The sequence below is a fragment of the Calliphora vicina genome, chromosome X (assembly GCF_958450345.1).
Source record: "Calliphora vicina chromosome X, idCalVici1.1, whole genome shotgun sequence".
NCBI lineage: Eukaryota > Metazoa > Arthropoda > Insecta > Diptera > Calliphoridae > Calliphora > Calliphora vicina.
The window spans coordinates 6832881-6849425 of NC_088785.1; the positions used below are offsets into that span (position 1 = coordinate 6832881).

The window sequence follows — 16545 nt, forward strand, 5'->3', positions numbered from 1 at the left end:
TTTTGCTGTCGCTAATTTAATGGCTTAAAAATTAAAAACATTATGATATTTGCAATAGTTGACTGTTTTATCTAATATTTTTAACACTGCTTTACCAAACGTTTACGAAATCATCAAGGTCTTGTTTATTTTGAAACCTTGTGTAAATCAAAACATACGCCAAACATATTGTATATCAATGATTAGGAAATTAAGTCTTCTTTTTAAGAATGTATAAAAAAAATCATTTCTTATTTATAGATATACATATATGTATTTCAAGAACGAAAGCGGGGTAAGAAATTCTGTTTAACAAATAATTAAAAACATGTTATGTAAAAAAATATCTGTAATTTAGAAACCTCAGGCTGTGGAAGCTACGTTAACTTTGCGAACAGCTTGTAAACTATTACAGATAATCTATAGGTGTTTATCTCAACTAGTAGATTACAATCGGATTAAAAACCTTTGGACCCTTGTTCTTCTCTAGAATCCAATTTCAAACCTTAAATTCATATCTAACTTTTCTAGAGCCTTATGAAGTTTTATTACAAAATTGGGAGCCTTTTAACGCCACCCCCGGATTTTACTTTCCTCAACAATTCGTGTGGTTGTTTTGAATTTTGATTTGGAATTCTTCTTGTCTACTTTAGAATTCAGTTCAATATTTGTAAGGAAACTTGAATTCGTTAAAAAAAAAACACAAATAGTTTATAAAACTTTTAAAAGTAAAGGTGAATTTATTGCTTATTTACAAAACAAAATAAACAAAAAAGTGGGGGCGAAAATGGGTTAATTATTTCGTTATATTAATAGCAATAATTATAAAATATATATATTTATACATATATATGTATATTCAATACAAATTATAGACCTCGTACTTTCTATCTCTCTCGCTATATTCTCTTAACTACAAGGCGCATGTGTTGTTGCTCTTGGAGAAAATGTAATACGATATATTTTTTTAAATTTTTGATTGTTTTTGGAAAAGATTTTTGAACTTTTTCAGCCCATTATTTCACAGAGTGTCTTCTTCTGTATGTTTTATTTCATTATTTTTTTCTAATGTTTATTTTTAGCTGAATGTGATGTGTTTCTCGCCTAAACATCTTCAAAATAAAATAACAAATATATAACATAGTTCTAAATATATATACTACTATATATATAGAGATATAGATATATCTAAAACAAATGTTTAAATAAACAAATGAGTAAGCAGATATATATGTATGTATAAAATACAAAATATGTACATATGTGTTTTAAAATAAACTATATTTCAAAAAAAAAATGTTGTCCATAAAATTTAAATATAAAAATTAAACATATGTATGAGTTCTAACATAGCGATACTTCTAGAATTTGTAGCCCACTTTTAAAAGTTTTATTATTGTTTAATTAAAGTGGGTTATTACTAGATTTTAAATATTTTTTGTTTTATTAATTGCATGAAAAAATATTTTACTTTATAATGTTAAATATGTAAAAATAATAAAAATGTTTGCATTATTGTAAAAAACAAAACAGATCATGGAAGATAAGATACAAGCGAATTTATACATGGCGGATGCAAAGACGTATGAATTCAAATTCGAGCGAATTCATTAATTTTTTATATATGTGGAGATTGACATACTCAAGAGTGGGAGTATTGTTTGTGAATGTCAAACTTCATACATACAAAATTAATGAATTAATCACTGACTTATCATCACTTGCATTATATAGCAATGTTCAGGAAATTAAGTATTATTTTCAAATATGTATAACAGTTTCTTTCAATTGCAGTATTTGTGCTTAATTAGGTCATAAAATGTTTGTTTATAATTAGTTTTGCAAGCAAATTTACACATACATATGTTTCATTGGAAAAAATATTTGAGATTTGTTATTTTAAAAGCTAAAATTTCCAAAAAAAAAAAAATATATACAAAAATTGTATATTTTTAGACTTTCGCTATTAGCAGACTCCAGAAAGGTAAACAACAAATTTAATTTTAGACTTTAATCGATATTATACAGATAGACCTCAACAATTAAGTGCAATTAAGGTACAATCTTTCATATCGGAAAACAGATTGTATCTGATTGTTCTCTAAAATCCAAACTTAAATTCATCTTTAACCTCTTCTATAGCCCTGAGAATTTTAGAAATAACTGATTTATTTCCATTTCATATTAATATCCTCACTGTGGCAAATTCCGGAAAATTCCAGCGAATTATTACATTTTGTGCCTCACACTAAAACGTGAGGTTCACTATAATTTTGTTCAAATGGTCTGTGTCCTATAATTATGACCAACTATTAAAACTATTTGGTTCAGAACGTCGGAGCTGATATGCAACTGGACGTATTTAAGAGTGTTTTCATGCAATAATCTACAGGAAATATATGTAATTTCTGTTATTTTGTCCTAAAGCTAACAATGTTTATAATGTACATACATATATTATTTCAAACTACGATAATTTACTTGTCAAAATTAAAATTTTATTTGAAACATGTTTATCACATTTGGTCAATTCACAAGGTCTCTTATCATGTCATATTGTCATAATGTCTTAATATTTAACAATGGTTTTTATTGCTTTTCAAGCAAAAAATGTCCTAAAATAATACTGTGTTATCGTAACCAACCAGCAGAGACCTGTGCCGAATGCCTAAGACTCGATTAAGCCGAGCTGCCGAGTCTTGATATATTAGGACAATATGACTGATAAGAGACCTTGTGAATTGACCAATTGAATGTCCGATAACACGCTAACTAGAACGAATATATTATACAAAGTTAACAAACTATTTCTTAAATCAAGTAAAATATTATATTATTAGCTTTTACTTTCAAAATATATAAATTTTCATGGAAAAATCATATAAAATATGCAAAATAGAGCAATGTTGAACATCAAACGCTAACGCATCTTGAAATTTTTGCTTTGAAAGAAAATTCAAAAGCCAAAATGTTTTGGGAAATATCATAAAACAAACAAAGGGTAATAGGTGATAAAATCTGTTTTTTTTCTCCATGCAAAGTGAATCGCTCAAAATGAAACTTGTTCAAATGAAATGAGTTATGCACATTCAAATTATAAATTTTTTTTCAAATTATTTTTAATTTTTGTAAATTTTATTGATACTGAGAAATGAGCCATAATACCGAAAACAATATTCAGCACTTTTAGAGCCTTTTTTAAAACAAGGTAGAAGCCAAGGCGAATTTATTATAAGATGGTAAAGATAAAAATCACATGCAGATAAAAATCACATGCAATTTTTTTGTTTACGTTCGCTGGAGCTCAAATCGGCATGTTGTTTTTGTTGCTTTTACGTTTATGGTAGTATTAGCCGCACCAATCACTAGTGTATTTGACAGCTTCAATATCGAAAAAAACCATAATCATCTGACCGGTTGTACACACCGGTTAAATCAATTTGTCTTAGTAGAAGCTGTGGTGAAATCCTAAAATTTGCAAATCTAATAAGGTGACATCGCGAGAACAGCTGACTTTTATTTTTGTATTCACCTTTATCGTTAAACTGTCAAAATTCCTTATTTGTTTACAAATGTTAGCTGTCATTAAATTATAATTTTAGTTTTTAGTTTGTGGAAATTTGTTTTTGCACAATAAAGTATTATTAAATAAATCAATTTCTTTATCACAGCTTTAATTTAATGGCGGTCGTTGGCCGGACGCACAACTTTAATACTTAAAAATTACATTGAAATATTCAGAAACTTGGATTATATGCAGTACAAATGGAATGAAAACCATCTTTCCAATGACACGTAAAATTCATAGGTAAAAATTTTTATTGGTAAAAACTTTGACTTGCACAGGCGGCCTTTGTCACATACAAGAATTATATGGTAGTTTTATCTACTTAAAGCAACATCCACTACAGCATCATGTGAATTGTATTTGTTTACAATTTGTAGTTATTATCAGCTAATTTTGACATTTTGCCGAATTTTTCCCTAAAAACAAAATGCATGTTGTTTTTGCCTTATTGTATTTGTTGCCGGGGCGCTATCACCTTATTAGATTCGCCTTGAGTAAATTTATCATTATTTTGCAGTTTGGCATCCTCGCGAGTGGGAGAACTATGCTTCATACAATGTGGAAGCATAATTTAAGCAAATTCGGCCGAATTCATTTTTTTTTATATTAAGTTTGACATTCACTTCGCTGAGAGAATGTAATGTAAATGTAAAACTACATACACATAGCAACAATTAATTAATTCACATACATTTTCTGAATTCGACTTTGCAATCAGTTGTAAATGGTGTTTTTTATAGAGGCGGAGAATTTTAAATTGGAGAACTTTAAATTAAGATCTAGCTTCATAAATCATAAAAAATGGTGGAAAATTTTAAAGAAAATATAATTTCAAAAATATTTATATTATCTTATAAATGCCTTTAAGCAAAACTTTTTTGCAGAAACGGTTTGAAATGTTTGATCTGCATAAATTTATTTATAATAATCAAAAACGCACCGCAATGGCTGGAATATGAACCAAAATTATTAACTATTTACTTTTAAAGAATTTAGTTGCAATTGCAACGAAAATCTTTGTAATGAAAATCGCTAAATGGCAAGCAAATAAAAATTAACATTTGGAAAAAAAAATTATTTTAATTTTTTCCGAAAAATATATGAATGCAGATGAAGGGTATATAATATTTGTCTTAGACAACAACTTGTCATGCTTAATATTCTCTAGAATAGTCTTGTACGTGGGTTTTACAGTAAAATTTTTGTGTTGCTAAAAAAAATGATGATTAATACCATAAAATATTAATTTACTGAAAGGAAACGTTTCATAAAATAAAGCGCATAATTGTTTTTTTATAATGAAAACTAAAATGATGAAATAACGTCAATAATGATGTTCTAACCATAGAGAGTAGACATAGAGCGGAAACTCTCCTGTCAAACACCTAACTCAGTTATCAGAAACCTAAGTGATGAGAATGTTTTAGTAGAAAAACTATGTGAAAACAAAAAGAACACTCGTATAGTGATTATTTTGAGTAATTTTTGTATTTGAGTTATTTTCTAACCATAGAGAAACATAGAGCGGAATACATTCTCACTTCTATAAGTCTATAAGTCGATTGATTTCCTGAAAAAAGTCGAAATCGACTTTTTGGTCGGAAAAAAGTCGAACAATCGATTATGTTATCTCAAAAGTCGATTAAAGTCGAATAGTCGAAAATAGTCGATAAAAGACGAAAAAAGTCGAATAGTCGATAAAAGTCGACTTTTTAGAATGTTAAAAAAAAAATATTGCACTTGCATTTTTTGTAGTGTATGCTAATATATGTAAATAATAAATAAATAAATAAATGTTTATAAAATAAGGCTTTTTACAGCATTATTCTAACTATTATCGCCTTGATAAATTTAATTTTTATTGCTAAACATTACAAAAGGCGCATCAATAAATGTAGAAACCATGTATTTTTTACAAGAAATGGTAAAAAGTTGAAAAAAGTCGAAAAAAGGTGATTAACTAAAAAGTCGAAAGTTCGAAAAGTCGACTTTTCATAAACTACCAAAAGTCGAAAAGTCAAATTTTTAAAAAACGGAAAAAGTCGAAAGGTCGAAAAGTCGACTTTTTGTTTCAGCTACAGAACCCTAATTCTCACCACTTAGGTTTCTGACAACTGAGTTAGGTTTTTGACAGGAGAGTTTCCGCTCTATGTCTATTCTCTATGGTTCTAAATAAAAATTTTGTGTTGGAAACATATTCATTCATATATAAATGTACATATATACATTAGGATGACCCCGATTATATGAAGCAAAACTAAAAAGAAAGTTTAGTTTGTTGAGGACACCATTTCTCAAAATGTTTGTATAGGTGTCAATTTTTTGTGAGTTGGATCAAAGGATAAAAAGGTAATTTTTTAAGATTTTTATGACTTTTTTCATACATATATCTCTGAAAGGAAACATGTGCAATTTTTGTATCTTGTGAAATATCAAGACGCTTCAATGCTTTATCTGAAATCATCATGTAAGTTCAAAAAAATACAAACTATTGTAATTTTTCACAAAGATTTATAATATATATATATTTTTAATTATAACAGATAATTATTTAAAGTAAATAGTTGAAATTAATACGCATAAATATATCAAAACTTTTTTCCATTGTTCGAGTTTCAATCTATTTCAAAATTTATTTGGATTTTTCGAATCGTATTTTCACCCCGAAATGGTTATCAAAATAAGTAGAACTTCATAAGCTATTCTTTGGTATACAAAACTAAAATACTTTCAACATTTCACTGAAAAAATATTATTTATTTGTTATGCTTTCTTTGGTATTAACATTTTGATAGGTTTTGTTTGTAAAGTTCATGTATTTACGACTTTATTGATATTTTAAGTCTTGAACATATAGCTGATATCAGATCATGGAGAAAATATGTTTAACGTATTAATTTTGAATAATTCTATGTAAAAATTTAAAAAACAAAAAATGTTTGAAAAATATACAAAGTTCGATAGCAAATTTCACACGACACCATTATTTCATATGTTTTATAAAAATCTTAAAAGTTACATTTTTATCATTTTATCACCGAATACTAAATCAAGAGCAAACATTTTGATAAGCGGTATCTTAATATTTTTTTGGGCCACCCTAATGTACATAATCCACATTTCTGATGTTCTTTTGACGTTTGTATAAAATTTTCATCACTATGTCAATGTTTCGAAATTCCGATAATTTCAATATTTCTTATTAGTCATCATTGCATGAGAATTTCTGAAAATATACCTTTCAAATGTACAGTTTTCATTTCTTTAAATAGATCATCACACATTGTTTTGAACTAAATATATCACTTTCGTTTTATGTATTTTATTTTCCAGGCTATTCTAAAGTTTGTTGTTTTTTTATATTCCTCCAATGGTATTTTTAAACTCAGTAAACATATTAAAAAAGCTAAAAATCACTGTTAAATCTCAAAGAAAGAAAACTGTAAAAATAGCGCTTAATAGTAATAACGACTTTATTCTCTAAAACAGTTAATTAGAAAAAAATATTACAAAAATAGTTTGTTTTTCCAAAACCGCTAAATGAAAAACGCTAACTTGACAAACTCATTTAAAAATTAAATTTGAATGCATTTTTGTAACAGAAATCTAATTATAAATTAACTTCAAATGTTTGTTTAATATTATTTTACATTTATTCATCTGGACAATTGCAATATTTGGGTTTTTTTAGATTTGAAAATATACAATCATATGTATGTTTTAAACATATGTTTCTATCTTGTTCTATCGTGTTCTCTATCAACGAACTGTCACTTTTAACACGAACGGAATACCGTAACTTCCAGTAATAATTTATACAAATTATTACACATTATCAAGTACGCGATTTTATATGTTACTGGAAAGAAAGGCTTTTGATATACCCGTCATTTGATATGCATATTGTCTTTAACCAAGATATAGGTAAAAAATGAATACGTTAAACATATATGTATATATTTAGAACATGAGAGGATACCTAAGGGCGGACGGTCATCGCTATAACGAATTTAATTTATATTAGGATCTAGTATATCAGTATACATTCTAGAGAGGGTCGAGGGGGTTCATATCGTTAAAACTATAGCAATTAGTTAGTTAATATTAATAGTTGAATAGCATTATATTTCCAAATATTGAAAAGGATTATGAGTAACATTTAACAAATAGGCGTGTCATCGGGAATATATATTTTAAAAAATAAAAATTAGGTAATGTTCATTTCAAATTATCTCGGAGTATTGGGATGTCTTGACTCCACGATTCTCTATGGACTATGGTCGAACCAATTAATGCATACTTACGTTCACTCTATACAATTTCAGTTAGCCTATTCAAATAGTTATCTGTATTTTTTAAAATCACTTTTTTTTTAATATTACAAACAGATCTATGTTAATTTCTCACTATATTAAAAAAATTAAATGAAATGACACACACATCTTTCATTTATAATTTGTCATCCTTTTTTTGTAAATATATTTTTTATTCATTTCTATATATAAATAGATATATATAGATAAATATATATAAATATATATAATATGTATATTATATATATATATACATATATATACAATTTATTTGTTTAAGCCACATTTCTCTTATTGTTATTAAATTTTTCGTTTAGGAATTTTCCTTAAATAATTTTTTTTTTAAATTTTCATTAATAAGTGCAGATTATTTGCGTTTGTTTTATACATATGTATATAAATTTAAAATTTTTTGCAAGTATTTTTTTTTTATTTTTTATTTTCTTTTTGTTTTCAAAAAGCCTAATGGCCGCACTAAGGCATAATCCCTTTTTTTTAATAATAACTATGGTTATTTTTTTATTTTTTGTTCATTGTATTGAAATTTAAATTTCCTGTTTCACTCTATAAACAATATATTTACTTCAAAAATCCCGTTACAAAAACAAATTCAAATAATAACAGAAAAAATTATCCAACTAACGTACAGTGGCACACAGCAGCGCAGCTAAAGATTTACTACGTGCGTCGATACGTCTCTCACGATTGTGAATCTAAAACTGTTCAAATAGGTTTAACTCTACGCGGCTTTTGCCTCTTGCAACGTTACGATACTCTATACACAAAAAACCGAAATTCTCTATAAACATCTATCTTCCTGATCTTTTTTTAACACTCAATTTTTGTTATTGCAAGTATTTGTTGTTGTTGACATATATCAAAGAAAATTGTATGTGTTTTGTATACATTGATATATTAAACTATTTATAACTCTATAAAAATAATAAAAAAAATATCTATTGATCTACATCATATTTATCATAAACTTATTTTGTTTGCAACGATCATCTTCATCATGTAGCGGAACCACAATAAATATTAACCCATTGCGCACCAAAATTTGTAGTATTTAACACTAAAATGCATATACATAAATATGTATATATTAAAGAGTAACGTTACTGACTGACTTTCACACCCTGTAAACTTTTAACTAAAAAATAAATCTGCAATTTCCAAAAGTATAGGGATGATCCATCCCAAAGAAGACAGCTGTCGATCCATCCTATCGCAAGTGTTTATCAAATCATAGACCTTTTGACTGGAGAACCTTTTCGGTTCAAAAATATGACGTCTTAAAAATTTATAAAAATTAAAAAATATATAAATAACCATACAAACCATACAATGTACAACAATAAATTTGATTTTATTTCAAAGGCCATTAAATAACATCAATTTGAACTACCCCCTGCTGCAACAGACATATGAAAACAAAGAAACATATGCAAATGTACTTAGAAACAACCAAACTCAGACGCAAGTCAGTCAACCCCAAAACGAAAATATGAACCCAGAGGTAAGAGAGCAAATGCCAATCTTAAATTTTACCCGACATCATGTTACTCATTGAGTTTGTAAATAACTTTACAAACTCAATGAGTAACATGATGCAAAAAATGCTTAAGATGCAATCAATGTTATTGCAGGCTGTGCTTAAGAATATGTTTTTGGAACGCTAACCCCATTCGCCAACATAAAAACGAACTCGAGTATTTTCTTAAAAGTCATGAAGTTGATATAATGTTAGTTTCGGAAACCCATTTGACGTCTAGAAGTTTATTTAAGATAAATGGATATGTTTTTTATGGCACAAATGATCCAAGAGATAGAGCATGTGGAGGCTCTAAGAAAGTATTTTCCCCAAACGAGTCAAACGACATAATAGAGTTACCACCTACTTTACCCCATATTACTGCAGCTGAACCACTTCGTTTTGAGATTTCAGAGATTGCCAAGGCTATTGTTGATTTAAACTCCAAAAAATCACCTGCTATTGATAAAATCAGTAACAAGATGCTCCTCGAGCTACCCCAAATTGCATTAAGAATAATCCTATTTATTTTTAATGCTATGTTACGCCTTGAATATTATCCTCCAGAATGGAAGGTTACTTTAGTTACAATGATACCTAAGCCGGGAAAAGATCACAGTAAAATAGAATCATATAGACCCATTAGCCTATTGTCAAATATATCAAAGCTATTCGAAAATGCACAAGTTAAAGCCGATAGTGAATCATTTTGATTACATTCCAACTCATCAATTCGGATTTCGAGAAAAACATAACACCATAGAACAAACTCACAGGTTGGTAGAAATCATAACCAAGACATTTGAAGAAAAAAATATTGTTTTTATGCTCGACAAAGTATGGCATGAAGGATTATCGATAAAAATAAAACAATATTTACCAGTGAACACACATAAGCTTCTAGAAAGTTATTTAAGTCATCGAAAGTTCGTTCTTAAAGAGGGAGACTTCATAAGTTCACCACAGCCTATTGAAGCAGGTGTACCCCAAGGAAGTATACTGGGTCCCTTCCTATATTTACTATATACTTGTGATATGCCTACAAACAGTCGAACCCACATATCTACTTTTGCTGATGACACAGCTATACTAGCCATTCATGAAAACCCCCAAGAAGCATCTGTACTTTTACAAGACAACAATGGAGAATAAAAGTAAACGAGCAAAAATGTATACATCTCACTTTCACATTGCGTAGATAATCGTAATAAATAATCATATAATACCTCAACAAACTGAAGTTAAATATCTAGGTCTGCATCTAGACCGACGTCTTACCTGGAAAAAGCATATAGATACGAAATTGACTCAAATGAAGTTAAAATTACTACAAATTTACAAATAAAATATTAAGAATTATGACAGCAGCGCCTTGGTATGTGAAAAATTAAATAAAAAAACAAGCGGAGTCATATTTGAAAAAGTTAGAAGTTCACCCTAACCCACTTGCACGAACATTAATGAGAAGTAATAGCTACATCCGACTAAGTAGAAGGAATCCAACAGACCTGCGCTGATGATAGAATCTATAAATTAAACATAATTTTTCCTCCATCTGTGGTGGGACGTAAATGAAAACTAATATTTAGATTTAAGATTTGAACAAATTATTGATAGTTCACATTATTTTGTGAAGATACAATAAATAAAATATGAAAAAAATAAAAAAAAAATTCAAAGATACGTTTATAAAATGTAGTGAATAAATCATATTTCTTTCAAAAGTACAATTCTTGAGTTATAAAATTCTATATCTCAAAAACCACATCTTTAAATTTGTTTAACAGTTGGGCACTCCATTTCAATGTTCAAGGTTCAATGTCACATATCCCATAATCCAATACTTTAAAACTTTTCATAAAATTATAATATACATATGTATGTAGTTTATATATTTGTAAAAGTACAAAAATGTGATATTTTGGTGCATAACTCATAAACTAAAAATGTACACACTTTAAAATTGTGTTCAAATATAGAAGGGGGTTTAGAAGAGTATCCAAAACCGAAAACCGGTCAACCGGTTTCGATAAAGAGATTTAGATATTTAAGAATTCAAAAATGCTTTCTATTAGCGTCCACAAATAATAAATAATAAATATATTTTTTGAAGACAAAAATCAAACCCGGTTTTTTCAAAAACACATTTTTTCGGTTAGACCGGAAACCGGGTTTTTAAATGGCCGGTTTTTTGGACACTCTAGGGTTTAGTCAACAGCATATTTTTTTTTAAATTTTATGATGTGGTTTTTGAGATATAGGCAATTTGTTTTAATTTAAACCTTATATATTAAAGGCCATTCATCTTTGGAGACAAGGCACATCGGGCATGTGAAAAATATATATGTACACTTGGCCGCATAAGTTTGCGTACAAGAACGAAAATTTAAAGTATACTCTAATTTTTGATATAAAAATAAACGTTACTCATTTGAAATTTTTTATATAAAACTCTTAAATATTTAAGAACACAACTGCATTGTAAAATTCATATTTAAGAATCAACAAAACTTATAAGAATTCAATTCATAAAAAAATTCAATTTCGCATGTAGGCAAAAGTTTGCGTACATAAACAAAATATTACTGATTTTTATAAATTAAACTGTATTTTAATAATTATTTGGATAACCCCGACGACCAAGAACATTATGAAGGCGTTTTGTTATTGATGAAACCAGTTTTTCGGTGTATTTCGAACTAATATTTCTCCATTCCTCAGTTAATACTGTTTGAAGCATTTCCTTTAATGTTATTACATGGTTTCATATTTTTCACTCCAGCAAATCCCATAAATGTTCTATGGGATTTAGGTCTGGTGACTGCGGAGGAGTTTTCAATTGTTTTTGTTTTATTAAACAACTACCAAAGCCTTGTGTTGTGTGTAGTATGCTTTGGGTCGTTGTCTTGCAGGAATATATTATCATCTTCAATGCCCAATTTGCTCACACTTTAGGTAAGATTTTTCATTAGAATGTCTAAATAGACCTTATGATCCATTGTCGATGGAATAAATTCTAAATTTCCAACGCCTTCACTTGTCCTGTACCCCCGTACCATCACTGCACCACCACCATGCTTAACGGTTGGTTTTAAATTTTTGGGACTAAGCACTGTACAAGGCTTTCTCCAAACAAACTGACAGTCTTTTATGCCAAAGATGCTGTACTTGCATTCATCCGTGAACAGAAAATTTTTCCAGAACTCTGGAGGCATATTTATGTATTCTTCAGTGAGAGCAATTCGTTTGTGTCTATTAACTATAAACACTGGCTGCTTTTTCCTTGCTTACATGGCTTCTATAGTTGGCCTTTTCAAAATTCTGAGCACAGTGTCCTTGGACACATGTTTATTAAATTATGAATTTAAGTTTTCTGCCATTTTCGATACAGTAAATCTGGAGTTTTCCTTCACAGATTGCATTATAACCCTCTTTTTCGCATTAAGTTAATTTTAGTGGACGACCAGAACGATGCTTTGAGACAAAAATTCAAGAATTTTTAAAATAGTTTATCACTCTCTGGATGGAGGAGTGAGTATGTTCAACTACTTGATCAAATGTTTTCCCTTGTTTTCGTAAATATATAACAATTTTACGTTCAGCTACTTTAATTAATTTCCTGTTTGCCATTTCTTGAAATTATTCCAATTTGAAACAAACAATTTTCAAAAATCACTTTTATGATGAGTTTGAAACAAAAACTGCAGTATTGTAGTATCACACAATAACAAAAACAGTTACAAATTACATTTAATTTTTATGTACGCATACTTTTGCATACACGAAAAGTTAGCATACCATTGTTTTTAAGCTGTCAATTATTACCAAACTTTGGAAATGCAAAAAGAAAATACTTCTCGTAATTTTCAAATGTTTATCTATATATAAAAACTAATTTCAAATGATTACCGTTGTTACTTACGACTAAAATAGCCTGTTAAAATATATAAAGTAGTTTGTACGCAAACTTATGCGGCCAAGTGTATGTATGTACCACTAAGTTGAGATCTACAAAAAAAACTTATTACATTACACAGTGGGGCAGAATCGAAATTTTTTGGAAATAAATCTGGCATTTCTAAACGGCTGGTCCGAGCGGGATAAAATTTGAATTGGGCGTAGCCAAGGAGTATTCGAGTTTAAGTTATTAAAACGGGTCCTACAAATACTCCAGGGGCGGCGCTATGAGGGCTCAAAGTAGGGTACCTTCGACATGTAAAATTTTTAAACACCTGCCATTTTTTTCCCACCCGATTTCAAAGAATTTTATATTTTTGGAAAGCTCTCGGCTGAGTCTTGCTTGTGCTATTTATCTCTTATAATTTCCTAGTTATAAGCATTTCAAAATTGAAATTTTAAAATTTTGCCATACCTTGGTCCGCATTTTTAAAAATATAGGGCGCACTTTTGGACCGAATTGACTCGAAATTTTTTTGTTAGTTAGACAACTAAATTATCAATAACAAAATTTCAGAGCAATATCGATTACGAATCCAAAAATAACCGATTTTCAATTTAAAAATTCAAAAAAATGTATATTTTTGCTGTTTTTTGACAAAAAGTTGACTTAATTATTTTTTATTAAAAAACAAACTTTCTTTAAGACGTTATACAAATTTTATGTTTTTCTATAAAGTTTCTTTACGGAGAACATTTTGGTATAAAAAACATGTCCTATTTTTGGAACATGTCGGCCCTACGCCCTTTAGAAATTGACTTATTTTTTATCAAAATTTCAACTTTGGGCCACATGTTCTTAAATCCCAAAGCAGTGATCAGAAAACGGAAAGCAGCTTTGAAAACCCTGATGTGTTCTCTATTTATCCTTAAAGTATTTTCCCAGTCCCAAAGGAAATGTGAACCCTATGGGCAAAATTGTAAAAAATAAAATTTTTGGGATTTTTGCTCGAATTTTTAGGAATTGCGGGATTCCCTTTGACCTTTTGACAAGTTTTTATACACCTTGTTATTTAGAATGACAAACTTAAAAAACGCTGAAAATTTCATTGACTTTCGTTAATAAATAATGATTTTATTATATATTTTTATCAAAATTTTAATAGGATTGCAAATATTAGGAACAATTTGATCCATTCATAATAAATTTAATTTTTGTTTACTTTCTCTCGACAGTTTTTTAGCTAAAAGGGGATTCAAATCTTTAATATTTTCTTAATATTACACATATTATGTACATAAATTTCAACTTTCAGTTGAAGAATTCAAATGTTTAAACCTGAGTTGTATGCCTTAATTATTAAGGCTTAATATGTTTGTTACAGACAAATTCAAAAAAATATTGCAGTTTTGTTATTTTTAAAAAGTATTTTTTTTAATTTTTTAATGGAAAAATTGTTTGCTTTAATTTTACAAAAACTATTTGATACATTTTTGAATTATTGAGCATTTTAGAAAAGAAAAAAATAATTTCCTAATATATTAGTGTACTCAAATTAAAGCCTTCAAAATCAACAACATTTAGAAAATTTACTGAATCTAGTTGTTTTATCATATATTTTCTAACTGCATAGGGAATGCTTATGAAAACGGCCAGCTAATTACTGCTACTTGTTTGTTTTCTTGTATACGTCAATTAGTAGATTCGATATATTAAATTTCAAAACAAGATCTATCTCTTCTATAGCCATGTGAAATTTTATTAAAATTGGTATTTAGTACGTTCAGAAATTACAGATTTATATAAATTTTCTTGAAATTGCACATTGGGTTCTATTTTATAGTAGGCAAATCTTCTAAATCTTTGCTCCAACTGAAATGTAGTATAGGTGAAAATTACTCAGGGTGAATCAAGCTTTCCGAATAATTGTATTCAACCTGTTTAAATAATAATTTAAACTGGTTAAATTTTTATTTCTAAACATAATATAGTTCTTCTTCGGCAGAAAAACGGAACTTTATTTCAAACTTCGTAATTATATATAAAATGTGTATGTTTGCAATTGTTTACGTGGATTAGTGTCTGAACATTTATTTCGCAACGAATGTTAAGCTTTGTGGCTAAGCTGTTAAGTTTTAACATAAGCTGTCAAATTTTGATTTTTCTTTTTTCTTTACAAAAATCAGAAAAAAAGGTTATTTATAAAATAAATATTTTAACTGAATATCATATTTTTAAATAGTATAAAAAGTATACTTTTCAATGGCTACCATATAGCGTCTGCATTACTCAGAAGTGTATAGTAGGGTGTCCCAAAAAAATTTTTTGTTGGGGCTCAAGCATAATTTGAAAGCTTATAGGGTAGAGTATTTTTGTAAATTTTTTCAGATTTTTCGGAAGAGGTAGTGGTCGCTCAAGTCGAGTTTTTGCCAAAAATCGGGTTTGTCTGCCTTTTCTTGAGTTTTCTTCATAACTTTGTCAAGACCCACGATTTTCACTACTTTTGAGGACACAGCACAGTGGTTCCGCCCATAGGCCAAAAATAAATAAAACGATCACAAAATATTTAGACAAAATGCAAAAATATTGTCTCTTAAATATCCAATCTTTTTAATGGCAAACCGGTTTTTACTGGAAATCTAACGGGACTTTTTAAAAATAAAATTGAAAGCATGAGCAAATATTCATTTGCAAAGCGCAGCTGAACGCTGGAAGAATAATTCAAAGCAAAAGTGCACTTCAAAACGGTCTTGCAATTGCTGTAGTCTACAAAATTAAATTATTTTCAATGGATTTTGAAGTTAAAGGTATTTATTTTATGTTTAGAAAATAATAAAAACTAACTTGTGTTGTAATTCTTGTGAAATTAATGTTTTAATTAACCTATATGTTTGTTACTTTTTTTGTAAAACTTCTTTATGTTTACTTAAAGTTTTAGTTGTGTTCCCCCAAGATTCCCCCATAGGTTTCTTTTTCATTGTATTAATCTGATTCTTTAGATAATAAAAGTGCTGAAGTTAGTTGCGGAAATTTGCGGATGGGCGTGTAAACTGTAATATGCTAACCCGCCCCAGGGATGGCTTCATACATATTTTTTCAAAAATTATAAGGAGTGGTTGTAGAGCTCTAAAATTTGGCACAGATAATTATATGGACCAAACTAAGAAACACTGCCCATACAATCCAAATAGATTTGTTCGCATAAAATTTTTCCTATTAAAGTGAAAGTCTAGAAATTTGGTACATATATTTT

The 16545-nt window shown here is 28.4% G+C and overlaps 1 protein-coding gene across 15 annotated transcripts in view; it reads right to left on the reverse strand.

The window, feature by feature from the left end:
• Positions 1-8644, reverse strand: part of bent (projectin protein bent) — a 110127-nt gene extending 101483 nt beyond the window's left edge. For 14 of the 15 annotated variants that reach the window (XM_065514636.1, XM_065514635.1, XM_065514634.1 and 11 more), the window contains exon 1: positions 8508-8644. The gene's annotated coding sequence lies outside the window, so the exon portion shown is untranslated. Of the gene's footprint in view, positions 1-8503 lie in introns of all 15 variants that reach the window. The other variant, XM_065514621.1, reaches the window with a different exon arrangement.
• Between the last annotated feature and the right edge of the window lie 7901 nt (positions 8645-16545).